The following is a 26904-nucleotide window of genomic DNA, read 5'->3' on the forward strand; positions in this document are numbered from 1 at the left end:
CATAAATAGGTTCAACTTCAGTCCATGGCTCCTAGGCAACCAGCATCAGTGTGCAAATTGTTAGCCAGGTAACAACACATTACCCTGCTTCCTCAAAACAAGAACATCAGTATTTTGGAAGAGAGTGAAAGGAAGGCAAGCTCTGAAAGCTCGTTGAAAAGATAGAGACCTAAACAGTGGTTACTCAAGACCCTTTTAAAAAGCCTGAACAGGATGTGGAGACCATCTAATGGATGTAAATCACACCCATCACACGGACTTGTTTAGTTCCTCCATGACGGAAGATAAAAGATGCACCAGCAGCTGGAATCAGATCAACTATGTAGTCATTTACTACACTTCTAAATAAATCCACCACACAGTTTGACTAACAAGGCAGCAAAGGCATCCACACCTCAGCTTCAGTCATTATGTCATGTCTGCCATCCATCATCCTGACTCCTGCTTGATGAGTTGTCTCTTTGCAGCCGTTTGAATGCTGTCTCCATTTCTGCAGATCAACTTTGAATTTTTATAACATGCGTTCCATTGATTATCACTGGTTGTCACTGATGTAGAGCCAAAAGCAAAAAATATATATGGTATTAATATTAATATTAATAGTGAGAGGAAGTTTTTATTCCAGAGAAAAATGTTGCAGACTTTACATGTTGCTATATTTTCATTTAGTTTCTTTGCTAAAAGAAATTTAAAGGTGTGGAAAATAAATTTAAAGATTATTACTGATTATAATCGGTCACTCTGGGTTTTCCATGCAGGCTGAACATGAAAATAGTCTCCTACATCTATCTCCTGCATCAGCTTCTGACAGGAAATAGTCGGTGGAACTCTAGGATGTGAAAATCCTGACAGATCTGCGTCACTCTGTCACTTGACATTCATGGACTCACCCATCTTGACTCAGGGCATGGGAGGCTGTTGTTTTAACGTCCAGGAGAGAGAGCAGACAGCTTCTCGGCAAGTAGAAGCTAACCTTTAGCATTAGCAACTCCACCACACAACAAAACTTCCAAGCTTGCGTTATTTGAGGAAATAAAACATCAACATTGCAGGGCAAACTGAGTCAATGGTGCCCCACTGCTGTTGTCTATTCTAGGGTGAGATGTCCAAATATCACACAATAAGAGTCCAAATCCTGCCCTCTTCCTCAAATTGGTGCACCGACCTTTTTCTCCAGAACACGACTTAAGGCACTCATTCCTACAAGAAAGCACTGCAAATTGTTTAATTAAACGAGTGTTCCACACCTCTAAATAAAATGAAAATTGAACCAAGAAGTTTTGTTTTGTTCTTGAATCTTACCTTTAGTTGATGAGGAAGACCCATACAAACATCAGAGCAGGTTGTCATTGATCAGAGCAGAGTCACAACTACTGAGCTGCTGCACCTGCAAGAAAGAGTGAAAACATCTTAAACATCTAAGCCATTATATGTAACACCAGGATCCTGTTTGTTTGTTTGTTTGTTTGTGTGTGTGTGTTTGTTTGTTTGTTTGTTTGTGTGATCCTGCCTTCAGCACAATCTTCCCAGACCTCCACCAAGACAAACTGTCCCAGATAAACATGCCTGACCCCATCTGCAGGTAGATCACTGACTTCCTGTTGAACAGGAAGCAGCAAGGGAGGCTGGGGAAGGCTGCGGTCCATCAGCACCAGTTCCTTCAGGCCAAAGATAATTATTAAGTTCATAATGGGGAAAAAGTGTGATTAATAAGTTCATAAATAAAACAGGTAAATTAGTGTTAAAAAGGTTAAAATGTTTTAGGTTTTGAAACAGATCAAAGTGAGACATTATTGTTACAATCTTTGTTATGTCCTCTGTGCAGAAAGGTGACAGAGTGAGTGCTCTCACCTCAGACCTATCATTACCATATTTTTCTCCACTCACGTTATTTACTTTTAGGCAGAAACAAGAGAATAAACAGATCACAAACACGCTGAATGTGCTTTTTATGTTTGTGCCTTGGAGAAGCTTCATTTTTGTAACCATCAATGCGTTAAGGAAAGGCTTGGATGTGTGTTCAGAAGTTAAGTCGTCACACACTGGTGTGTGATGAAATGTGTTTTCCACATCTGACCCATCCCCGTAGGGAGCAGTGAGCTGCAGACACGGCTGTGCTCAGGAACTACTGGTTTAACCCCACCCCACCCCCAGTTCGACCCCTTAATGCTGAGTGTCAAGCAGGGAGGCATTGGGTCCCATTTTTAAAGTCTGACCCACCCGGGATTTGAACCCACAATCTCCCAGTCTCAGGGCGGACACTCATAGTACTAGGCCACTAAGCTGGTTATTTATTTAGTTGATAAAATGTACGCAGTGTACACACATGCTAAGTTAGGCTAACTGGTCATGTGAGGCCAAGATGTGTGTGTTAGTTATTAATATATATTTTCTTCTGTAGATTGCAGCCATGGTGATAAAACATTTATGATGAAATTCAATTAAGAAAAACAAGCCATGAGTGAACTTTTCTCTGTCTAAGCAGTTTGCTAACTGGCCAGCTGCCGCGCTTAACAAGATGTGTCAAACAAACTCAAATATCTCAACAACTTTTGACATTTTGAAAGAGAGGAGCTAAAGAGTTTGATGTATACTATGTTTATGGTAAAATACCAATATTTTCCATTATTACATTTTAAATTATGTCTGATAATATTGGACATCCCTTGTTTAATGGTATTAAAAAATATATATTTCCCACTATAAATCTGTTTTGGTGTACAATCTAACATTAATGTGGGAAAAGTTACAACTTATTAGTAGAAGAAGTAGGAAATCGCAACATGGTCCATTAAGAAACTACCAGGAAGGGTTTGTTCTTTGGCGTGAAGTCCCAACAGATCATGTTTTGGTGCTTCTGGTTCTCAGAAAAAGCTGCCAAATGAAGCCCCTCCAGTTAGGTTTTCTCAGTCGGATGTTTGCATGTAATAGCATCAATATATCGACCCATTGTGCTTAAAAGGAAAGCGCCAGCCTGTCAGTGGCTGACAGTATTGACCGTCTGATATTGGATTTATAATTTACTATCAACACTGTTTTAGTTTCCTGCTTGTCCGAAGCATCACACACACACACACGGACACACACACACACGGACACACACACACACGGACACACACACACGGACACACACACACACATGGACACGGACACACTTTAACAACAAATACTAATGAACATAAGCTAATACTGTAAGTGGTAAACAAGATGTCCTGTTTCTGCGCAAATGCAACTAAGCAAACTCCTTTCTGAGGCACAAACATTTTGAAATGTTCTAACCCAAGATCTGGGATCCAGATTAACATCAGCACCAGATTAGCACACCTCCCCTATGTTCTGATCTTTCTCCATCAGCCACCCTGAACAGACTAAAGCATTGAGCCAACATGTCTGCTGTGACCTATTCAAGCAATCACAAACTTTTAAAGCTACACAAACTCTTATTTTCGGTTCCCAAAAGCCCCAAGAGGCACATTGTTTAGAAATAAACGCATCTTAGAAATCCGATCCAGCATCCACCTGCAGCAATGGGACGATTAATATTTTATGACTCCCAATGTTCAGAGAGCACAGGAAGAAAATAGCTACAAGAAAAAGAGCTGGGACAGTGATTACATTATTCCATCAGTGGGATTGTACAGGAGCAGAGCACAAAGCCTTGTTGGACTGTGACCAGGTGGTGTTTAGAGCTGGGAAGGGCTGTGTGTTTGTTGTTAGTGGAACAGCCTCCACCACTCCAGTTTCACTGCCTTTCCCCAGAATCCCTCTGGGAACGGCTCTTCGTGTTACAGGAATCCTGTTGTACTTCATCACATCCATGCAGACGCTTTGATTTGCAGATTGTGTTTTTGTTTTTTAGCCTTTTATAACGCCATTAATTCAGTAGTCAGAGGAAGACAGCTTCCCTAATCAGAAAAAAAGCAAATAAGAAGCTGCTTGGAGTGGATTTTTACTGCAAATATGATCAATTAAAATCTGCAATCTGTTCCTCAAATCAGCTCCTAAATGACTTTAGCCCTTAGCTCCATCACTACACACACACACACGCACACACACACACACACACACACACATGCATGCACACACACACACACACACACACACACAGCCTTTGCTCACCAGCCTGAGCTTCAGTCACAGTCTGATGGGCACCCCAAAAGCAGCCAAGGAGAAACATCCCGGCTGGTCTCAGAGAAAATCTACACTTTTGTGCTCTATTGTGCAGGAATTTCACAGAGTTGCTGTAAGGTGTGTGTGTGTGTGTGTGTGTGTGTGTGTGTGTGTGTGTGTGTGTGTGTGTGTGTGTGTGTGTGTGTGTGTGTGTGTGTGTGTGTGTGTGTGTGTGTGTGTGTGTGTGTGTGTGTGTGTGTGTGTGTGTGTGTGTGAGGTTATGACAGCAGGACCAAAAACTTGCTCAGCAAAAAGGGCCAGATGACAAATGGGATTTTCTGATTCTGGCGTAGTGGACCAGCACCTGGCGACCTGTCAGCAGCTGCAGCATGATGATGATGTGATGGTCGTGGGATTAGAGTAATTACTGCTGTTTTAACTATTTTAAAATGAGGACATTTCAGTTCTCATTTAAATTGTTCTTGCTTTTGGTCAATTTTTTTTTTGCTTCAGTGACATCACACTTGCCCTAACCTCGTCAACTCTTCTGGACTGTTTTATTACAATGTGATTTTAGATTAGTGATGCACTAGATCAGCTGATGGGTATCAGAAATGGTGAATATTCAGTAGGATGCTAATTTTAAACTGAGACAACAATAATGAAAAATGTAACGTTAATAAGTTAATTATAATTTTCTTAGGTGAGATAAAGGGTCATTTTTTTATTAATTATTTTCTTTGAGATAAATCAGAACAGGGAAAAATCAGTTTTGGAACATTCCTCATGGAGCGTGTATTTTCTGTACAATGCTGGATTGTCATGAAGTTAGGATCTAGACTGTCAATGACATTGTCCACAAGGAGGAAAAGCTACAAAATGAAGCTGGATGTTCTCAACAGAGGTGTGGACTCGAGTCGCATGACTTGGACTCGAGTCATTATTTCAATGACTTCTGACTTGACTTGATAAAATCTATATAGACTTACGGCTTGACTCGGACCTGAATGCCAACGACTTGTGATTTGAATCGACTTGTGTCTGTTGGCTTGATGATGACTTGAGCATATTTGATATTTTAGCACAAAGGTGACACTACATGGACAAAAATCATAAATCATTCTTGGTTCTGGGTTTGATCTTGTTCTGCTAAATGCAGCAGAACTTTGTTTATAATCAGTTTCTGTTGCACTTTCTGCTTGTTTGAGCAAATAAATGAAGCTTTAAGAAGCTTTATTTCTGGGATTTATTTATTATCATCGTCATTAAATTGAAGTTGGACAGATAAATCGATTATGACTTGAAAATTCAAAGTTAAGGACATGGACTTGAATTTGGATTTCCACATCATTGGCTTTGGATTTGACTTGGACTTGATTGTCTTTGACTTGAACTTGACTCGAGACTTGAAAGACTTACTTGTGACTTGCAAAGCAGTGACTTGGTCACACGTCTGGTTCTCAGAGTGCTGCATCTATACTTGTTGGTAGAAAGTTGGTAGGAAAAGGTGCAGCAGCATCAGGGAGAACCGTAGCCATGAGAGGATAATCGAGAAAAGCCCATTCAGGAATCTGGAGGAGCCTCACCAGGAGAGGACTGAGGCTGGAGTCAGTGCATCAAGAGCCTCTACAGACAGATCGATCCTACACATGGGCTACAGACATCATATTCCTCAAGCCAAACCACTCCTGAAGCAGAGACACCATCAGGAGTATCTCACCTGGGCTTCCATCACACCTCAGCAGAGCCTCAGGCTGATGGGTTAGGCTGACCCTGACTCAGGCTGATGGGTTTGTAACCATAAGTATTGATGCATAATATCTTTCAGAAAAGTGACGTTTCTGTTTAAAATATGGGTCTAATTGATCTTTTGTAATTTTCCAACTTTTTTAGACACAAAATTTGTTTTTTTTTCTCATAATTATAAAAGATAAAGATAATATAGATTATATAAATTATTATGTAGATTATAAAAGATAAAGGCTTGAGAAATTTCAATGTTAGAGCATCTCTGATGGGACAGGTAAGAAGCCACAAAACCTCAGCAGTGCATGCAGCTCGTGTCACTTTTTAAAATTCTGCATTTAATGTAAAAACTAAGAATACTGATATGAACAATTGTCTTTAGTCAATGGCCTTCCTTGGTTTATGAAAGGTTCAGGAGTTTCCCGCTAATGGAATAATAATTGTGAGGCTCAGAGGTGGAGGAGAACGTGCCAGGTTTCAGTTTGGAAAATCAAGTTAAAGTAGAGCTCCTGCAGTTGGAAAAACAACATCTATAAACTTTAGTTTCTTTGTGCACTGATATTCTCACTGTGGCTCCTTTGATTTCTAGCAATACTACTGAGAAATCCATTTTTTGCACTGATCAAGATGGTTGTGCTCAAAGATATTCAACAAAAACTAAAGAAAACCCGTTAAACTGTTTCAGAGCTGAATCAAAGTAAAACACTTTTCTGTGTGGTGGATTCTCTGCAGACTGTAGATTCAATCATGGAGCAGCCTCAGTACCGGTATGTCATCGCATGACCTTACGACCTTTTGTCTCCTGTTCAATCTTCAGATATAAATTATTCATTTATCTTTGACGCACAGACTAATTAAAGGCGTTTTTCCTGCTTTTATTGAAAATGTCATTTCTTTTTTCGTACATCAGTTCCATTTTTGCATAACTCACTGATGCAACGGTCTCACAATTCACACTGTATTTTTAACACTTTGGTTATGTGAGTCAGGGTCTAACCTCTCATCTCACCTCCATGCTTTGTAAAGTGGGCGCTGACAGACAAAGACCAAGTCTCCTGTTGAGGCTTACAGATTTTCCTGTCTCAACCCTTCCTATTAAAGCACAGACAGGAGATTGTAGCAAACAATCACTGCAAAATGTGCTGCACGCAAAAATGAAAACAAGAAGTTTTAGAAATAAAAAATACTCATTTGGAGCTGTTAGAAAGTAGAGCTCAGTACAAAATTATTCAAAGAGACTTAAGGACTTTACAGTGCTAGTTGGATCCATTGACTTACTGTGTTTTATGCTAAGCTAAAGCTAATGGAGTATGACTGGGCTGGTTTTTTTTTCCCACTTATCTAACGCTGGGAAATATGCCAGACAAAACTTCAATTTTGGGGTGGAATATCCCTTTAGAGTTGCAGATGTAACGTCCAGCAGTGGTCAGTTTAGGTAAAGTCTGACCTTTCAACATCTATTCAACATCTGGTCAGAAAGGAGACACAACACTGCATGTGTTCCCTTTAAATGAGCATGCCTTCATACCAGCTGGGACTCACAGACTCTGCAGTTCTGAAAGATAAACAATAACTTTCTTTCCCAAGGTCCCATCTGGCTGCCTCCACAGAAGGAAGAACTCCAGCTCGAATCAGTTGCTAAAATCAAGAATGAGTTCCTAAATCAATATGAACTTCTTCCATGACTTAAAATCTAGATGATCATTAAATAAACTTTTGTTTATTGGTATTTATTACAATCATATTATAATGAAATGCTTCATTAATCTGTGTTCAATAATTGTTATGTTATGTTATGTCTACCACTGCAGTGTGTTCAGCATGTTTATACGACGAGGTCCTCACACCTGCATTCACACAATAACAAGAACGGTTAAGTTAAACTCCGACACATAACTTGCCCTTTTAACCAGTCGGAACATCCGGTATCAAAGAAGGCGTGTTTCTGAGTTGTCTTGGTAACATCTCCCAAGCTGTCAACCTTTGATTGGCTGTGCAAATCAAAACATCAAAACCTTAAAACTGGATCATGCTGAGTGATTTGTTAGTTCTAGAGCAAGCTTCAGACCGGCCACCTGTCGCAACCTCTTTAACCATCAAAGATTTTGGTACGCCGTCAAAACCATTTTGCACCTGCAAACCTGAGACAGCAAAATAGTTCCTGCAGAACAAAGCTGATATTGTTAGACTCCTTAAGAGTCCTCTAGACGCACGGTTCCATCCAGCTGTCGTGACCCGAGACATCTCTGGACTGAAGAGTCGGTACCCTGGTATTCTACAGCCGTCCGGTGCCAGCGGTCAGCCGACCCCTGTGACTTTTGGATGCACCAAGACGGTCACTCTGAAAAGGGTGAAGTAGACAGACATGACAGACTGTGTCTGATGTGTTTATGAAAGATAACAACTTCATAGTTTAGCGCAAACCAAATTCCTTTTCATCCGAAGACGCCGCTCTCCGAGATTCTGAAGTTCTGACCTACATCACATTGACACATAGCCTTCATCACCTTTAGCTCCATCCAATCACAGAAAATGTTTAGTTCACTTATCATGTAATTGTAATAAAATAATTTCTTACTTTTATAAACCTGACTCTTTTCTGAATCAAAACGAAGTGTGTATAATTACTTAATAAAGCAAAAATCCTAGAATCTTCTGATATTTAAAATAAAGATCAAGCAAGGTAATATTTTATATTTATATAGAATATCACATCTTCCTGGTCATAAGTACAAGTAAATAATCCATTTGCCAATGCTACACAGACATGTTTTTTTTTCCTCCCAGCCAGTTATTTGTGGCATTTTGTCGTCTCTGATGGTGCACAGCCACTACCTTTCCAATCCACCAGTCTTACATGCTCATGGTTTATTGTTCCTTTCTGATTTTGTTGCACAATATTATTTACAAAAAGGAAAGTAGACGAGTTACACTTTTAACCAGCAAGCATTTGCTCATTTGCTGCATTTTGTCTAAATTGTTTTACTTCAATCTCGCTCTCGCACCCTGCGAAATAAATAAATAACAAAAATACAAGTGCAGCTCTTTATCTGTTTAAGCCTGCATGTATTTATTTGAGTCTGGAGCCAGTCCAGGAGCGGTGAACACTCAGGCAGAAGCACGAGCACTGCAGCGCCAAACACTAGCACTCAGAACAGCAGCCTTTAAAAGTTTGAGCTGCAAATATAACCCAAACTGTTACATAAAGGTAAACAAAACACATTGTTCCACATCATCTCAGCTCTGTGCTGCTGCAACAGGAGGGATTACTGCCAAAAATGGCTCTGCTCTTAAAATGATATAACAGTTTATATTTGAATTCACTCCATTTTATCTGATTTTATATTTTTTGTGGTCTTTGTGGAGCTCAGAAAACAAAAAAGAAGCAAACAAGGAAGTACGAAGCTGGCAGAGGAAGAGATAAGAAGATATTGGATGCTCAAAGTGAGCTGTGAAGTTTTAGTCTGTCAGCTATTGTTCCTTCCTGGCAACAGTGGCCAAACTCTATCACAGCATATAGTGGGGGATGCCTCACTGCTACAAAAACACACTCTTCACATGCTTGGGAAATATCTCCCACAATGAGGTTCACATAAACACACCTGTCTGTGGGGGTAACCATCTTTCCTTCATGTCTCATAATGAGACGATTGTGTTTGTTTGTAATATCCCCCCTTCCTTTTCTGTATCAGCTGTACAAACTCCACCCCAGATAAACAGTGAGTGGAGGCTGGCACAGGAAACAAAGGGAAGTGTGTATGTGTGCAGTGGAAGACCGGGACAGAACAGGAACAATGATTAGGCAAAGTAAAGGACAGGGGAGTTGTGAAAATGAAGATATAAAACTAGATGAAAACATCGTGTGCTTGTGCCTCATGAGGGAGTTTTGAGCAAAAAAGCAGTGATGCTGCTAAACCATCCCCCTGACAGCCCAGGTGTGGCATGAGATTCTGTTATATTCATACTGCTGCTCATGCTTAAGTCCCAAAACAAGTGTAAGTTCTCCATTCTGTAAAAACATTAGGATAACATCACTTATCAAAGGTTTACCGTGCTAATGCTGAATGGGGGAACCTTTCAGAGCGTGACACAATGAAGGACCAGATTGACAGAATGGCGGAAAACAAATTCCTTAAGGTAGACTGGCTCGTTTTCACTCACCTATCAAAGTATACCGAACCACCGCTGCGGCCGACTCGCTGCCAAAAGAGAAGAGAGGAAAGCTCCAGAGACTCTTTTGTGATGCTTAATAATTTTATGGCCTAAGCAGGACAAAGGTGAGCAGCGCAAAGGTTGAGCATGTCATCTTCCAGCTGAAACAGAGTCAGGCTAACAGGAAACAAACAGAAAAGGTAGGCCTTCTAGAAAATCTATGACAACCGTCTTCGTGTTGTTGGAGCAAAGCATTCACCCGCTGCCTTTTTCACTCGGCGCTTGTGTTGTGAGTGATTCCCCGCTACTAGCACGTACAATTTTAGCTAAGTTTCTATTTTAAATGATAAAACCTTCTTTGTGAAAATATATCTAAAAGCTGCGAGGGCCGTCTTAAGCCTGATTTATACTTCTCCATCTGCGTCGGTGCGGAGACACGCAACGCCATTATGCGTTAGCGCAAGGGCTCTCCGCCGGACTCACAGAAAAAATTTAAACATGTGACAGAGAACGCAAGCTTGCGATTGGTCAGGATGCCGCTTCCTGTATATTCGTCACCAGCACTGCTGTAGCTCTGTTAAAAAGTAAACATATTTAGCGGAATACCCAGAACACATTGAAAAACATATCACGAAAAAAGTCTGAAAATAATAACATTTATTCACCCGTGAGTGAAGGATTACAAAATATGGAGCAAACGTGGACGGAAACTACGGGAAACGTGGGTTTAGAAGTGGTGACCGCATGAAGAGGTGGAGAGTAAAGGACAAATTTATCTGTGTTATAAAGTCTCTGAAATATATAAACACATTAGTAAATACACTATCGTGGACCGGATGCATGAGTGTCAAACCTGATTTATGCTTCTCCGTCTGCGTCAGTACGGAGACACGCAACGCCATTATCACTATTATTATTATTATTTACAACACTCTCCAGGAGACGGAGAAGTATGAGAGCAAAACGCTTCCGTCAATCCGTGCGTGTCTGTGTCAGACTCGAAGACTGGGTTCGGGAGTAAGAGCTTTTATTATACAGACGGTGGGCTGAAAGCGGTGCTGGAAAGGCTGACGGATGAGGTCTGAGGAGGAAAGGTGGAGGTTTAGCTGTAGTAGCTTTGGAAATACTCTGATCATGGATCACGGTGGAACGATGACTGAGTGAAGAGCCGGTGTAGCGTCTTCCATTTATAGACATGGATTGACGCAGGTGAAACGTGGAGGGAATCCCCCCGAGGGGCATGCTGGGTAATGTGGTCCAAGACGGAAGCCGGTCAGCTGGGAGAGCCCGGCCTGGGGGCTTGGACTCTGACAGGACCCCCCGGTCCAGGGACGGCTCCAGAAGTCCCCGGGCCACCTCGGTGGGCCCAGAAGTCCGAGATGAGGGCAGGGTCCAAGATGGAGCGGGCCGGCTCCCAGGAGCGTTCCTCTGGGCCGTAGTCCGCCCAATCTACGAGGTACTGCCAGCCCCGACCCCGGCGGCGAGCGTCCAGAATGCGCCGGACTGTGTAGATGGGCTCACCGTCGAGGAAGCGGGCCGGCGGAGGTGCTGGAGCCTGAGGTGGCAGGAGGGGGGATTCCACGTAAGGCTTGAGCCAGGAGGTGTGGAAGGTAGGATGGACACGAAGGCTTGTAGGCAGCCGCAGCCGGTACGTGACTGGGTTGATGACCTCCTGCACGGGGTAGGGCCCGAGGAACCGGGGAGCGAGCTTCCTGGAACCGGCGCGGACCCGGAGGCCTGCCGTGGACACCCAGGCCTTGTCCCCTGGAGCATAGGAGGGACCCGGGCGGTGCCTGCGGAGGTGTTGGTGTGAGTAACGGGCGTTGGCCCGGGTAATGGAGGCCCGTGCCTTGATCCATGCGTTCTTGCAGCGCCTCACCAGGGATTGAGCGGCTGGCACCGCGACTTCGGGTTCCTGGTAGGCGAAGACTGGGGGCTGGTAGCCATAGCAGACCTCGAAAGGGGACATCTGAGTGGCCGAGGAGGTGTGGAGATTATGAGACAGCTCCGCCCAGAGGAGGTACTTAGGCCACTGCGAGGGCTGGGCCGAGACAAAGCAGCGGAGGTACCGGCCCAAATGTTGGTTTGCCCGCTCCGTTTGACCGTTGGTCTGTGGGTGGTAGCCCGAAGACAGGCTGACAGAAGCTCCCACTAGATGGCAGAAGGCTTTCCAGAAACGGGCCGTAAACTGGGGACCACGATCTGAGACCACGTCGACCGGGAACCCGTGGAGATGCACCACATTCTCCAGAAACAGTTCTGCAGTGCGTCGGGCCGAGGGAAGGCCCGGGAGGGCGATGAAGTGAACAGCTTTGGAAAACCGGTCAGTGACCGTTAGGATGGTGTCGAGGTCCTTGACCGGCGGGAGACCTGTGACAAAGTCCAGCCCCACATGGGACCAGGGGCGGCTGGGCACCGGAAGAGGTCTGAGGGTGCCAACCGGAGCCTGGGTGGATGCCTTAGAGCGGGCGCAGACGTCACAGGCGCTCGTGAATTCCTTAACATCCCTCTCCATAAGTGGCCACCAGAGAGCCCGTTTCAAGAACTTGAGAGTCCGAGAGAAGCCCACGTGACCAGACAGGTGTGATGAGTGGGCCCAGGCCAACGCCTCACTGCGACAGGCCGCAGGGACGTAGAGCCGACTGGCGGGGGTCTCTGGCGGCGCTGGGTCATCCCGGAGGGCGTTTTGGATGGCCTCCTCCAACGGCCACCCAAGGTGGGCCACGAAACGGTGCTCCGGGAGGATGGGCGCCGGCTCGGACGTGGGCGCTGAATGTGTGAACTGGCGGGAGAGGGCATCCGCCTTCTGGTTTTTAGTCCCGGGGCGATAGGCGAGATGGAACTCGTAGGGTTCGAAGAAGAGGGCCCAGCGAGCCTGGCGAGGATTTAGCTGCTTGGCGGAAAGGATGTGGGTTAGGTTCTGGTGGTCAGTCCAGATGGTGAACGGCTGAGTGGTGCCCAGAAGCCACTGCCTCCATTCCTCCAACGCCCATTTTATGGCCAGCAGCTCGCGATCCCCTACGCCGTACTTCTGCTGGGTGGTGGAAAACTTCCTGGAGAAGTAGGCGCAGGGATGTAGCCTGTCATCTGGGCCGCCTTGGGACAGGATGGCGCCGGCGCCGTTATCCGAAGCGTCGACCTCGACCACAAAAGGGACTGCCTGATCCGGATGGCGCAGGATAGGAGCCGATGTGAAACGAGCGACTTGGTAGTGGAAGGCCCGAACGTCATCTGGGGTGAGCCGGAACGGTTGACCAGGAGGGCTCGGTCGGGTGAGAGAGGTGAGAGGCGCCACAATGGTGCTAAAGTCTTTGATAAATCGACGGTAAAAGTTGCAGAAACCCAGAAAACTCTGCAGTTGCTTCAGGCTGGTTGGTAGGGGCCAATCCTTCACCGCCTGGACTTTCTGAGGGTCCATAGTTAGACCTTGATCCGAAATCAGGTAGCCCAGGAATGAAACGGACCGCTGGTGGAAGGAGCACTTCTCAGGCTTACAGAACAGGTTGTTGTCCAGGAGCCGGGTCAGGACAGCGCGAACATGGTGGTGGTGTTCGGCCTCTGACTTGGAGTAGATCAGAATGTCATCCAGGTAGGCAAACACCCACCGTCCCAACATGTCACTGAGGACATCTTTGATGAAGCGTTGGAAAACGGCGGGGCTATTGCACAGTCCGAAGGGCATGACCTGGTACTCCCAGTGACCGGTGGGGGTGATGAACGCCGTCTTCCACTCATCTCCAGCTTTGATACGGACCAGGTTGTAGGCGCACCGGAGGTCCAGCTTGGTGAAAATCCGCGCCTGGGAGATGGCATCCAGGGCGGACGTGAGGAGCGGCAGAGGATGACGATCTCTGACTGTGATCTTGTTCAGTCCTCTGTAATCTATACAGGGGCGGAGATCACCCTCCTTTTTCCTCACAAAGAAGAAGCCTGCGGCACCTGGGGACGACGAGGGTCGAATGAAACCCTGCCGGAGGGCCTGGTCAATATATTCCTCCATGGCTCTGGACTCGGCAGGAGAGAGAGAAATAAGGCGCCCCCGGGGTGGACTGGTTCCTGGTTGCAGCTTAATTTCCATGTCGTACAGGCGGTGAGGCAGCAGTGTGGTGGCGCGCCGCTTGTCGAACACCGCAGCCAGGTCCCGGTAGGGCAGTGGCAGATTGGGCGGTGTTGGGCCAGGGTCACCGGCCGGGCAGTCTGGCATGGATGGCGGAGGAGAGAGGTGGGCCTGGCACTGGGCCCCCCATTCCAAAAGGCGGCCCTGGGACCAGGAAATCCGGGGGTCATGGAGACGGAGCCAGGGAAATCCCAGGATTAGATGAGAGGAGGGAGCACATATGATCAGGAACTGGAGGGTCTCTCTGTGACCTTGGACAATCATCTGGAGTGGCTGGGTTCGGTTTTGGACCGGATAGGGTTGGAGGGGCCTACCGTCCACCGAGGTCACTGGCACAACTCTCTCCAAGGGGGTCATGGGGATCCGTAGGCGCTTAGCCAGATCCATGTCCATAAAATTGTCAGCGGCCCCCGAGTCCACCAGGGCGTGCATCTGGAGTGAGGCCTCACCATGAAGGAGGGTAACATAAAGAAGGAGTCGATTTGAAGAGGCGGGGGCTGAAGGTGACCCAGGCTGAGCGACCCCGATACTCAGTGGGTTCCTTCATTTCCCAAACGTAATGGACAGTTCAGGCGTCTGTGGTGGGAGGAGCCACAATAGGCACAGAGACCCTCGCGCCACCGTCGCTGTCTCTCCTCTGGAGGAAGGTGGCCTAATTGCATGGGCTCATCAGTAGAAGCGGGTCCGGGAGCAGGCGTGGGGGAATGAGGAAGAGGTCCAGGCGCCCTGGATGGGCGAGTGAAGGGCTTGGGCCGAACCAGAACCCGCTGATCCACACGCAACGTCAGATCCACCACTTCATCCAGGTTCTGGGGCAGCTCCTTTCCCGCCATCTCATCCCGGATGTAGGTTGCCAGTCCCTCCAAGAAGACGGCTCGAAGGGCAGAGTCATCCCACCGCAGCTTGGCGGAGATGGTGTGGAACTCCGACGCATAAGTGCACACAGAGCGCTCCTTCTGGCGGAGTTTTAGGAGTCGTGCCTCTGCCCCCATTTCGCTGCTGGGTGGAACAAACGTCTTTCTGAGGGCAGCCACGAATGCAAAGTAGTCATTGCAGTCCGGTGATTTGGAATTATAGAGCGCAGCGGCCCACTCTGCAGCACGTCCGGTGAGCAGGGAGGTGAGCTGTGCCACTCGAGAACGCGCAGTGGGAAAGCGTCCTGGGTGGCACTCGAACTGCATCTCGAGGGTAGCGAGCAGACTGTCTGGACTCCCCGTCTCTCCATTCCACTTCTCCGGGAGACTGAAGTGTGGCTCTCCCGTCGGTGGAGTGAGGGCTTGCAGGTGGAGAGCATGAACCTGCTGCTGGAGTGCCGTGACGGCAGTAGACAACTGCATGGAGAGATCGGTCTGGGAGTTCAGTCTGGTGTTAAGCCGGTCGACCTGGGCGTGGAGCTGAACGTTCTCGTTCACCAGTTGCTCCATCTTTCTCTTCACCTGCTCGAACTCCGCTGGATTAATGGACTCAGTCATCCTGTCAGACTCGAAGACTGGGTTCGGGAGTAAGAGCTTTTATTATACAGACGGTGGGCTGAAAGCGGTGCTGGAAAGGCTGACGGATGAGGTCTGAAGAGGAAAGGTGGAGGTTTAGCTGTAGTAGCTTTGGAAATACTCTGATCATGGATCACGGTGGAACGATGACTGAGTGAAGAGCCGGTGTAGCGTCTTCCATATATAGACATGGATTGACGCAGGTGAAACGTGGAGGGAATCTCCGCGAGGGGCATGCTGGGTAATGTGGTCCAAGACGGAAGCCGGTCAGCTGGGAGAGCCCGGCCTGGGGGCTTGGACTCTGACAGTCTGTCCCTTGCGGAGCTGACGGAGAAGCATGAACCAGGCTTTATGGTGGCAGGATACCACAGAAAAGCACTACGCCCTCTGTTGTCCTGGCAGGGAATTGCTTTGCAACACTCCGTTGCCTGAACAGAAGTTCGAATGTGAAAACCTTTCCAACACTCTGTGTGCGTCTCTCCATTGCAGAGTTCACAGAAAAGTACAAATCAGGCTTTAGGTTGTGTTGAATCCAGCTGGTTAGTCATGAGATCAGTGATCTTACAGACAAACCCACATGCTGGATCTGAAATGAGCATACAAGCTAGCTCCCATTGATCATTAGATCCCTTTGCTGTGGTATGGTAAGGCTGCCCAAAATGTAAGGAGTGCCCACTCTTTGGTTTGGATGAAAACTGAATCTCAGGATCTCCAAGAAGAGATGTGACTTGCACACAACTATCTTATACCATTTACACACGTAGGTATCCTGCTAAACAAAGGTATTTTTCCATGGTTTGGCCTGTCTTCCACGTGAAATTGAAGATAAATGACACCAAAAATGTTTATTTCAAAAACCCTACCAAAGTGGAGATTTGTGACTTTGGGTTTTAAACTTTGCCCGTGACCAAAATGCTCTGACATCACACATGACTTGTGTTTACACTCACTCACTAGTTTTTACCAGCTCTATTATTGCAGAAGACCACAATTAAAGGACAACTTTAAGGATGGTGTTGCCAGTTATTCCAAATCCAAGGTAGTTTCTTTAGTAAAGACGCTGATGATTTGGGGAACTACTGCTGCCTACAGGCTTGCTATGCCTGTGAATAAGCTTCACAATGCACTATGTTTTTTTTTTAGCTGAAAACAAGTTGGTGTGGACCCAAGACTTTTTCTTAGATGGGTGAGGGAGAATATTCGGCATGTGTGTACATGACCTTAATCTGAAGACAGCAAATTGTGAGACTAGGAAAAAATTGCCAGATTTGTTAGTTTTCCCCTCAGCTAGATACTCCCTCTGCATACCCTCTTTTCGATCAACCTTATCTAGCACACCTGAGCCATGCCTGATTGTCTCAATGTCTCACCTGTGGACAGTTGTCCACTCCCGTTTCTGCCCCACTGTCATCATCAACACTCCTAAAGATCCAGTGCTCCTTCCATGCTCCTGCTTTGTTTCCAAGTTTAGGACCACACTTATCCCACATAATCCATGCCTTCCCTGTAATGGATCTCTACACCTCTGTCCCCTTTCTGGTATCGTGCTTCATTTCTACAAGTCCAAAACATTTTGTCCCAATTCTAGCTTGCTTCCAACAGGAATTGTCTTCGAAAAGGAATCCAAGACTCATGATTGGCCGGTCAGACAAAGCTTGTCATTGGTTCTTTGGGACGGAAGCTAGAATTGGGACAAAATGTTTTGTAATTGTAAACTTCAGTTTTGTAACTGTAGACTTAGCCCTCTCACCTTCTTTATGGGTGACCCCGCGAGGAAAGTTGACCATTGAGCAGGATTGATGGTTCATCCCTTGGGTCCATGTGGCAGGGGTGAGGAGTGAGCACCACCTCACCCCTGCCACGTGGACCTCAAGGGATAAACCATCAATCCTGACCAATGGTCAATTTTCCTCGTGGGGTCACCCATAAAGACAATGGGAGGGTTAAGTTTTGCAACTGTAGACTGAGATGTGTGTTTTGAGAGCTGTGATTTGAAACTTGTACATTGATTGTTTTCTGCAAGTTACAAAATGAAAGTTTCATGTAGCGTACCAAATGTTACATGTTACAAAATGAAATTTACAGTTACAAAACATGTTACAGGTTACAAAGCTTGGTACAAGTTACATGTAATATTGTCCCAATCCTAGTTCAATAGATTGGTACTTCTGCTTCCTTTTAACTGGCCACATTTTTAGATTGTGGATTGTGCATTTTTTGAGTCTCAGTCTGTGATTCCCATGGACAAAAACACAGACTGAACAAGAGATCAGATCTGCAACAAGGTTAAACTTCATTTCATGCCAATTAAAACTTTTTGTCTGTTTTTGATCGCTCCTGTGTTGTGGCTGAATTTCAGTGTCCACAGTGAAACCATTAGAGAAAATAAATAGCAGTGTTGACCAGAACCTGTCAGCCTAACATCTCAATGAGCAATAGTTCACCACCAAATATATTGCACATTTTTACATTTTTGTAATGAAACACTGTTGATGTTTCCAGAGAGGGGGAAGAGATACAAACAGAAAAAAAAAAATAAAATTTAAACCCAAGTGGAGGATCCGGTGGTGCTGCTTTAATCTGTGCAATAGCCTGGATCTGAGTGTTTTGGCTATCGCAGAAATAAGGTCAAGTGGAGACCTAAATAAAAGTGTGAATGAGGGCCTGAATGTTTCAGCCTACCACAGCTAAGATAATGATTCCCAGCTCTGAAGTAAAATGACTGCATGAACAGGACATAATGGATGGATGAAGAGCACACAAAGCTTCTTTTTAATATAGATATTTTTACTATTCTTGTGTTTAAGCTTATTTTCATTCATGGGGATCAACAATAATTTCTTCCTGATTTGTCACGTGGTGTAACTTTTTAACAGTTTGGTGATATGCGGTATGACTGTGGCAAATCTTTTAAATTATGCCATTTTGGAGATATTACTGTTTCATCAAGGCTTATGAAGGTCACTATTATCTGCTTCCAGTTAGATTTAAAAAATTTTCAGAGACAGACGTGAAGATACAGGGGAAAAAATGAAAAACACATTTAAAGCCAGGGAATCCTGATTTCTTTGCTCAGCTTGAAGATGCAATTTCTAAATAATTCATTGGGTGATTAAAATCACAATTGCTTTCATCTGAAAAGTGATATGCATGTAACTTTACACTTTTGCCAAGATAACAAACCTAGTTTGAGTTTGTACTTGTGGCTGATTTATCCTAAACTCATTTCCTTCAGTCTTGGAGACAACAGAGCTGCAGAACAAAGGTCTTTCATGTGGGACATAAAGTAGAGCGGACTTAGCCTCTGGGAAAAAGTGTCTCCACTTAGTCATGCTAAGACAAGATAACACACAACTTGTGCAGATTAGTTTATGATGGGATACAAACGAACGGGTGCTGACCATCGACATATAAACATATGTATATATATGGACAATGGGTTTCCATAAACCCCATATATATATATATATATATATATATATATATATATATATATATATGGACAATGGGTTTCCATAGACCCCATATATATATATATATATATATATATATATATATATATATATGGACAATGGGTTTCCATAGGCTCCAATAACACGTTTTTGAGGAGAAATGGGAGGTGGCCACCACCGCTAGTTTGACCGTGTCACAGGTTCCGTAAAGCCCAGACAATTCCACAAAAGCGAAGAGTGGGGCTGTAAGGCTGGGATCAAATGACGACACCCGGTCGAACTAGCTACAAGTTAACCTGAAGCTAACCCAAAGCTAACGCGGAGGTGGGAGCTAAGCTAATGGAGGTAGCTACCTAGCTACAACCGGAGCTAACTCTGTGGAACACCAGCGACCTGAAGCTCACACGGAGTTTGTGTGGAGGTTTGCGGCGCTTTTTCATGAAAACCATCTTTCTATGAATAAAAAAGTATTAAATCGGTAAGTTTATAAGTTATTTCCTTAATGAAAACATATTTTCCTTTGAGCAAGTTTTCAATATTTTTAACGTACCGTATTTTCCGGACTATAAATCACTCCAGAGTATAAGTCGCACCAGCCATAAAATGTATAATGAAGAAGAAAAAAATATATATAAGTCACACTGGACTATAAGTCGCATTTTGGGAGGAAATTTTATTATTTTTCTTACAAAATCTGAGACCAAGCGTTTCACATTGCAAGACAAGTACCAGTAACAATAACAGAATAAACAACGCAGGCGCAGCAGCGCGCCACGGTCTCCAGCAGAGGATGGCATTGTGGGGGCTTGGTGCTGACAAGCTCAATAATTTCTCACAAGCAGCAGAATACAGTTACAGTAATGAGACGCAGAAGCCAGTGGGGCAGGCAGCAGCCACTCACAGCAATCTGTGTGTGTGTGTGTGTGTGTGTGTGTGTGTGTGTGTGTGTGTGTGTGTGTGTGTGTGTGTGTGTGTGTGTGTGTGTGTGTGTGTGTGTGTGTGTGTGTGTGTGTGTGTGCGCGTGTGTGTGTGTGCTTGCATGCGTGTGTGCGCGTGTGTGTGTGTGTGTGTGCATGCATATATGTGTGTGTGCGTGCACGTGTGTGTCTGTGTGCGCGCATGCATGCATATGTGTGTGTGTGTGTGTGTGTGTGTGTGTGTGTGTGTGTGTGTGTGTGTGTGTGTGTGTGCGTGTGCACTTCCATATCCTCCGCTAGCCAAAGCCAGGCCCTGTTAATTGTGGACCTTGAGTGATAATGTGATATTATTTGGTTTATTGCAGCAGAGCGACTGCCAAGACCCTGACTACAGAGAGTTGATCTCACATCAGCTCTCACTCTGTTTTGCACATTCCTCCTTGGCCTCTACTCTTCAAATAAAATAAAACACACATTAAATCCACAATAGGCGTTGTCTTGAGCTGAACACTGCAGCTCAGCTGTAGCCACCTTCTGAAAAAAAGCTGCCACTTCAAATGAAATGACACCAAGTCAGAAACAAAGCATGCATCGCCTTGAGCTCTGTGATAATTAGTAGTTACTCATGTACAATGTTAGGTCACCTAAGGTCAAATATCCTCACAGAGACAACGCTCCTCTGTTGATAACCTGTAATGTGATTCCATGTTAAACAGAGAGGGGAGAAATCCGGAGACCACAGCTGCCCTCTATGGGCGTGAAGACATACTAAAACCACATAAGCAGAGAGGCGGCTTTGATTTCCTGCTACCGCCGCTGCATCATGACTGGAAAAACCAGAGAGAAGCTGCTGACAGACACTAATTAGTCAGCTTATCCTGCCAGTGTAGCAGTCATCAAACACAGCAGTAGCTGCAGGGTGAAAAAAGATCTCTCAGCGTAGTAACAGCAGATCCTGCTTGCTTAGAGTGACAAGAATCTGAGGTGTACTTAAATAATTTCTTACGCTTGTAGAATATGCTGTTAAGTCCCGACCCAGCACACCACACAGCCTTGTGCTGTGTCTAATTCTGTTAATTAGCATGCTCGGATAAATACTGCACAAAGGTAAAGTAGGGGGCTCTGCTGCCTCTTGCTGAGGGCAAAAACCGAATGAGGAGGTGAAAACACACATAACTGGTCTGAGATTTGTGTTCATACCGACCGAACCTCAAAGGACCAGTGAAAGTCACAGTTCATATCAATAAGCTGGCTGGCCTCTCTGCTGCACCTGACAGACCGCTGGAGATTCAGAGAACTTGTTGCTCTGGAGGGGGGTGCGCTGTGAGTCCGCCCAGCTACTCAGAGGTCTTCCCCCTGATCACATGCCACATGCTGTGAAGTGAGAGCCATCAAAGACCTGACAAGATGAAAGGAAAGTATGAGAACTCCATCTCTGAAAAAATTTTTATGTCAAAGAAAGACAAGTCAATGCTTTCAAAGAAAACAGAACACCCGTACAACTTTATTGACTTCCAGTGGATTTGGTGGCTGTTACAGAAATCTGAAAAGGCTCCTGTAATCACAGAGAGTTTACTGTAAATCAGGGGTGGGGGACCCTGGTCCATCGAGGGCCGCCATCCAGCATTTTTTAGTTTCAACCCTGCATCATCACACCTGATTTCAATCAGCAGGTGATTAACAAGCTTCTGCAGAGCTTTATGAGCCGCAGAACAGGTGAGCCAACCGCTGAATCAGAAGTGTAGGAGCAAAGACATGCAGGACACCTCAAAAACCCCACTGGTACACCAGAGCATTCCGATGCACTGTGATGACTCTTTAAACACTTTCATAATTAAACTTTGATCATTAATTTTTGAACCTGATTATGTTGTTTTATTGACTTCATAGGAAAATAGAGTTTTTGGTCCTTACATAATTAATCAAGTTTTAAAGTTGTGTAAGTATGAAAATCGTGTATTCTGGCAATGTTGGTCAGATACAAATAATATCCATCCATTGAAATGTTGTTGTAAATTAATTAAATGACACCTAGCTGTTAAAAAATATTGTCAGATTCACAGCATATAATCATAAAAATCTGTTCTAAAATACATGGAGCGGGTGTAAGTCTGTGGGCGACGCCATATTGGATGCCATGTTTTCTTCTACGGAAGACCTTGAGGACAAAACACATTTACTGATTTGTAACAAATGGATACAAAACTTTCATCAATAATAAACATTTACCTCTTCACTCATTGCCAGTGATGAAAGGGAGTCTGATGTGTTTGTCATTTTACTGGAGGTTGCACTCCTAGGGAACTTTGACCCTGGTGGCCATCCGTTGGTAAAGTCTTATTTGAACACAAAAATAATGCTTACTTGCATTGATTTAGGTATGTACTGCCCCCTATCACCAGGGAAAATACACACTGTCACTTTAACAAAAAGAAAGGAGCAGGTCAAACTTAAACAATCAGGTTTTGTTGATAGATAAACTCATTCTGAACATCCTCAGATTTTAAATTCTGTAACTTTAGGATGTAAAAGTGAAGCTCTGGCAGAGCTGAAACCATGTGGGTAAGTGAGAACAAATTCCACCATTAGAGCTGCAAAAGTCAGGTAATGAAACAAGGTCTGACCTGGCTGCTGCCTCTTCAATCCCATCAGCAAAGAAATACCAGAGGCTGCAGGTGAGAGAAGCGCGTGTGTGTGTGTGTGTGTGTGTGTGTGTGTGTGTGTGTGTGTGTGTGTGTGTGTGTGTGTGTGTGTGTGTGTGTGTGTGTGTGTGTGTGTGTGTGTGTGTGTGTGCGTGTGTTTGTATGTGTGTGGGTGTGTGTGTGCGTGTGTTTGTATGTTTATGGGGGTGTGTGTGTGTGTTTGTATGTGTGTGGGTGTGTGTGTGTGTGTGTGTGTGTTTGTATGTGTGTGTAGGTGTGTGTGTGTGTGTGTGTGTGTGTGTGTGTGTTTGTATGTGTGTGTGGGGGTGTGTTTGTATGTGTGTGTGTGTGTGTGTGTGTGTGTGTGTGTGTGTGTGTGTGTGTGTGTGTGTGTGTGTGTGTGTGTGTGTGTGCGTATGTGTGTGTGTAGCAGCATCTTACACTATAAACAGCAGTCATTGCAGCAACTGCTCTATTATGCAGGACCGCACACCCTTGGCTGCCAGAAAACATTAAACACATTGCGGAAACACTTGCAGTGACACTGAGAGAAAACACACAGTAACCATAATAATGAATCACTCATTCAAACATTGGCTCGTTTGTTCAGTCGCCTGCCCACACATTCATCCAAATCACTTGCTTGCTCACTAAACTGCTTATTCACATGGTTGCTTCCTCTTGACATTTCCATGGATTTGTTTGTTTTTGTTAAAACACATAAACCGTTTACATAAAAAAATCTATTCAAATTACTTTATTAATCCCAGGGGGAAATTCAATTGTTTCAGTACACACAATTCTAAGATCAGAGACACATACATAGACACATGACAAGAATTGGTGACTGTGGTCATTCGCAACACGAGTCGCGATGCCATTATAGATTAAGAGGGTTCATATGAGGGTAGAGTCAGGGGGAGGGGAAAAAAGGCACTTCAGAGTTACCCCTGACAGAGAGGATAGCTTTGCTATGCTACAAAACACCTCAGACAGATGCAGATCATATGCACACAGACTTCAGACATTACACAACATAAGTATCCTCTAGGTGGGGAGGTAGGGTTGGGACTCTCCTCACTTCAGAGTGTGCAGCGCTCACCTCCATTTGGACAGGGGAGAGAGATAATGGGTTAGAGAGCACATTGAATCCTAGATACGGTTCCACGGCCTTCACCGGTCACAGTTCTGCCCAGGCTGGGATGGGGAGAAAGAGTTTCCATAGCGACGGCAGCATTCCACATTTCTTCTGAGGGGAGTTTTCACTTCAGCCTCACATGCTCCAAGGGCACCAGATTCAGATAAGAATTGTTTTGGGTACAGACAGAGACAATTTCCTCTCTGTCTTAAAGTTCTGTTGATCTCCAACCCCTCTAAATCCAATAATAGCGTGGATTAATCTATCCCAATCCATGCTGATAATTTCCTCTCTGCCTTAGTGTTCTGTTGGTCTTCAACCCCTCCAGGTCCAGTAATGGCATTATCAAACTATTCCAATCCATGCTGATCCGTCAACTCTCTCCTTGATCGAATCCACCTTCTGTGCCAGAGCCTGAATCTCAGCCAAAGTTCCAAGCTTACGACTCATCTCGACAATTATATGAGTTTGTGAGTTTACAGCGCGACGCATTCCATCCCTGAGCTCCGGGATTAAGCCAATATTCCTCGAAAGCTCGTTAATTTTCCGGTATGCCAGGTAACCACTCAGGCCAAACAGCAGGAATCCCGACACCAAAACGACGAATTTCCAAACATCTTCAGAATCCTCTACAGACAGTTGAGAGAGGCAGATCAAGCTCCACTGTTTCCAGGAGTCCATGATATACCCAGCTGGCTCTGTCCCAGAGGGACATAAAGGGACATACAGTCCTGTGAAAAGCACGAGAACATTGTGTACTATTAACACTGACAAAGTGTCAGTGAGGATTTTTTTCCTTATTATCAGATAATTAATAAGTTAATGAAAAAGACAGGAGCTGCTTTTCTTTTCTTTCACTTGCTTGTGACAGTCGGGATCTGCTCCATCAGCACCTGCTGTCTTGTCTCACTTTAAGTGGTAATCCAACTCACCTGCTCCTCGTGTCCTACCCACCCAAGTATTTCAGAAGCTGAGTCATATATATAGAAAAAATTAAACATTTATTTTAAAAATAAGAGGCTAAATAATACGCCTTTTTTAAAATAAAACAATCTGTCTAAAGGTAGACATCAATATCTCTTTTAAAAGTTTGAGTACAACTTACAAGGCATTCATTCCTGTTAAAGACCACTGCAAATGTATTGATTAAACCTGTGTTCAATTCCTTTAAACATGTGGTTTACTTGTTTAATCAATGCATTTGCAGCAGTCTCGAGTAGGAATGAATGACTTGTAAGTCACACTTTGGGGAAACAAAGCTCTGGTGCACCTATTTCAGGAACTAGACGTGAGCCACATCAGAGCTGAGCTTCAGACCGGTTAACAGCAATGTGACTCTACCACTGACTGAATTTGCTATGCAACGTTGATGTTTTATCTCCACAAAAATTCGTCTAAAGGAGATCTGCAGTGTGGTGGAGTTGATAATGCTAATGGTTAGCTTCTACTAGTCAAGACGTTCTCTTCTGTTTCCTGGACGCTAAAGCCTAGTTTATGTTTCTGTGTCTGTGTCGGTACAGAGACGCGCAACACCATTATCCGTCCTTGAAAGTGGTAGATATCTAGCGGCAGGCATGGAGCAGCTTGAAGAATACCTCGTGGAAAAACTCTAAGCATAAAAACGTTTTATTCAACTGTGGCTGGAGGAGCGAAAAGATACAAAGCAAGTGTTTTATTCGTGGATGGAAATGACGGGAAATGTGGGTTTAGAGGTGGCGAGCACATGAAGAGGTGGAGGAGAATGAGAGACAAAATTGTCCGTGTTTAAAAGTATCTAAAATACAAAAAACTACAATATAAACACAATAGTAAATGCTATTTTGGACAGGATACATGACAGGATACCACAGAACAGCGCTACGCCCCCTGTTGTCGTGGCGGGGAACTGCTTTGCAACACCCCCCAGCAGACGGACAAGTCCGAGAGCAAAACGCGTCTGTCCGTGCGTGTGCGTCTCCCTTGAAGCTGACGCCGGTGGGTCCATGAATTTTAGGTGACAGTGTGACATAGGTCTGTCAGGCTTTTCTAATCCTAGAGTTTCACCATCTCATTTCTATCAGAAGCTAAAGCGGTAGATAGGTGTAGGAGACTATGTTCATGTTCAACCTGCATGATCAAATACATCCTTCACAGAAAAAGAGAGCAGAAAAAATAACTGAGATGATGTTTAGAAACCAGAAGGGGAGCTTGTAAATTCTTTCTCTTGTGTTGAATCATTTCAAATTGCATCACGAATTGTATCAAATCAAAATCATATGTGTAAATCATAAAAAAACCGTCAGCAGGGCCTAATCGTATCGAGCTGTATCGAGGGTCCCCTTATCTTTAGGGTATCGCTGGGTGCTCTGCTCCTAAATGTCAGCATATAGGACTTGTAATGCAGCCCAGTGCGAGATCTGCCTTCACTTATGCAGGACCATTAGCACCATCCTCGAGAAGGAAATGCAGCAGGAGAAAAGCACATATTCCAAATGTCACACAACCACAAATCAGTCGTTTTTATTCATTAAATCATAGGATATTGTTTAAAATGCAAACATGAACCAGCTCAAAAGTCACATTCCAAAACACAGCGCTCTGCTCTCCCCTGCAATAATTACATCTTCGTGGTGTTTTCCTTTCAGAACTATGCAGCTTCCTGATCCAAATTCAACAATAAAAATATCCTCACAGCAAAGCCAGACGCTAAAGCAACACCTAAAATATGTGGTCAGATGGGGTCAGAACAGCAGTTCTGCAGATGAGTCTATCCTCACTAAATCCTCACGCTTTTGCATTCTCATTACACATTTCTTTGTGACTCATATGGGAACAAATTGGCATTTTAATCAACACCCCCCCCCCCCCCCACACACACACACACACACCACCCACACACACATTGAGACTTCCTCCCTAATAATAAGCCATCCATGGAACAGAAGTTAAATCCTTTTTTAACTATTTTTTGTGATTTTAATGGACTCAAAACTGCGACAGAAGTTGTATTTTTATTTGTAGCAAGCTGTAACCTCTACCGTTCATCATGTACAGATTAGGGGTCACAGCTCAGCATCACCTCATTTATTAGCATTATGGCAAATGTCAATTTCTATGTCCGAGCACCAAACTTGCTTTGATTGAAAGACTCAGAACATAAA

The 26904-nt window shown here is 44.6% G+C and overlaps 1 protein-coding gene across 10 annotated transcripts in view; it reads right to left on the bottom strand.

The window, feature by feature from the left end:
• Positions 1–26904, bottom strand: part of arvcfb (ARVCF delta catenin family member b) — a 364725-nt gene that overhangs the window by 296121 nt on the left and 41700 nt on the right. For all 10 annotated transcript variants that reach the window (XM_054731269.2, XM_054731267.2, XM_054731259.2 and 7 more), the window contains exon 2: positions 1303–1387. The gene's annotated coding sequence lies outside the window, so the exon portion shown is untranslated. The remainder of the gene's footprint in view (positions 1–1302; positions 1388–26904) is intronic.

Source organism: Nothobranchius furzeri, chromosome 17 (assembly GCF_043380555.1).
Source record: "Nothobranchius furzeri strain GRZ-AD chromosome 17, NfurGRZ-RIMD1, whole genome shotgun sequence".
NCBI classification, from domain to species: Eukaryota; Metazoa; Chordata; class Actinopteri; order Cyprinodontiformes; family Nothobranchiidae; genus Nothobranchius; species Nothobranchius furzeri.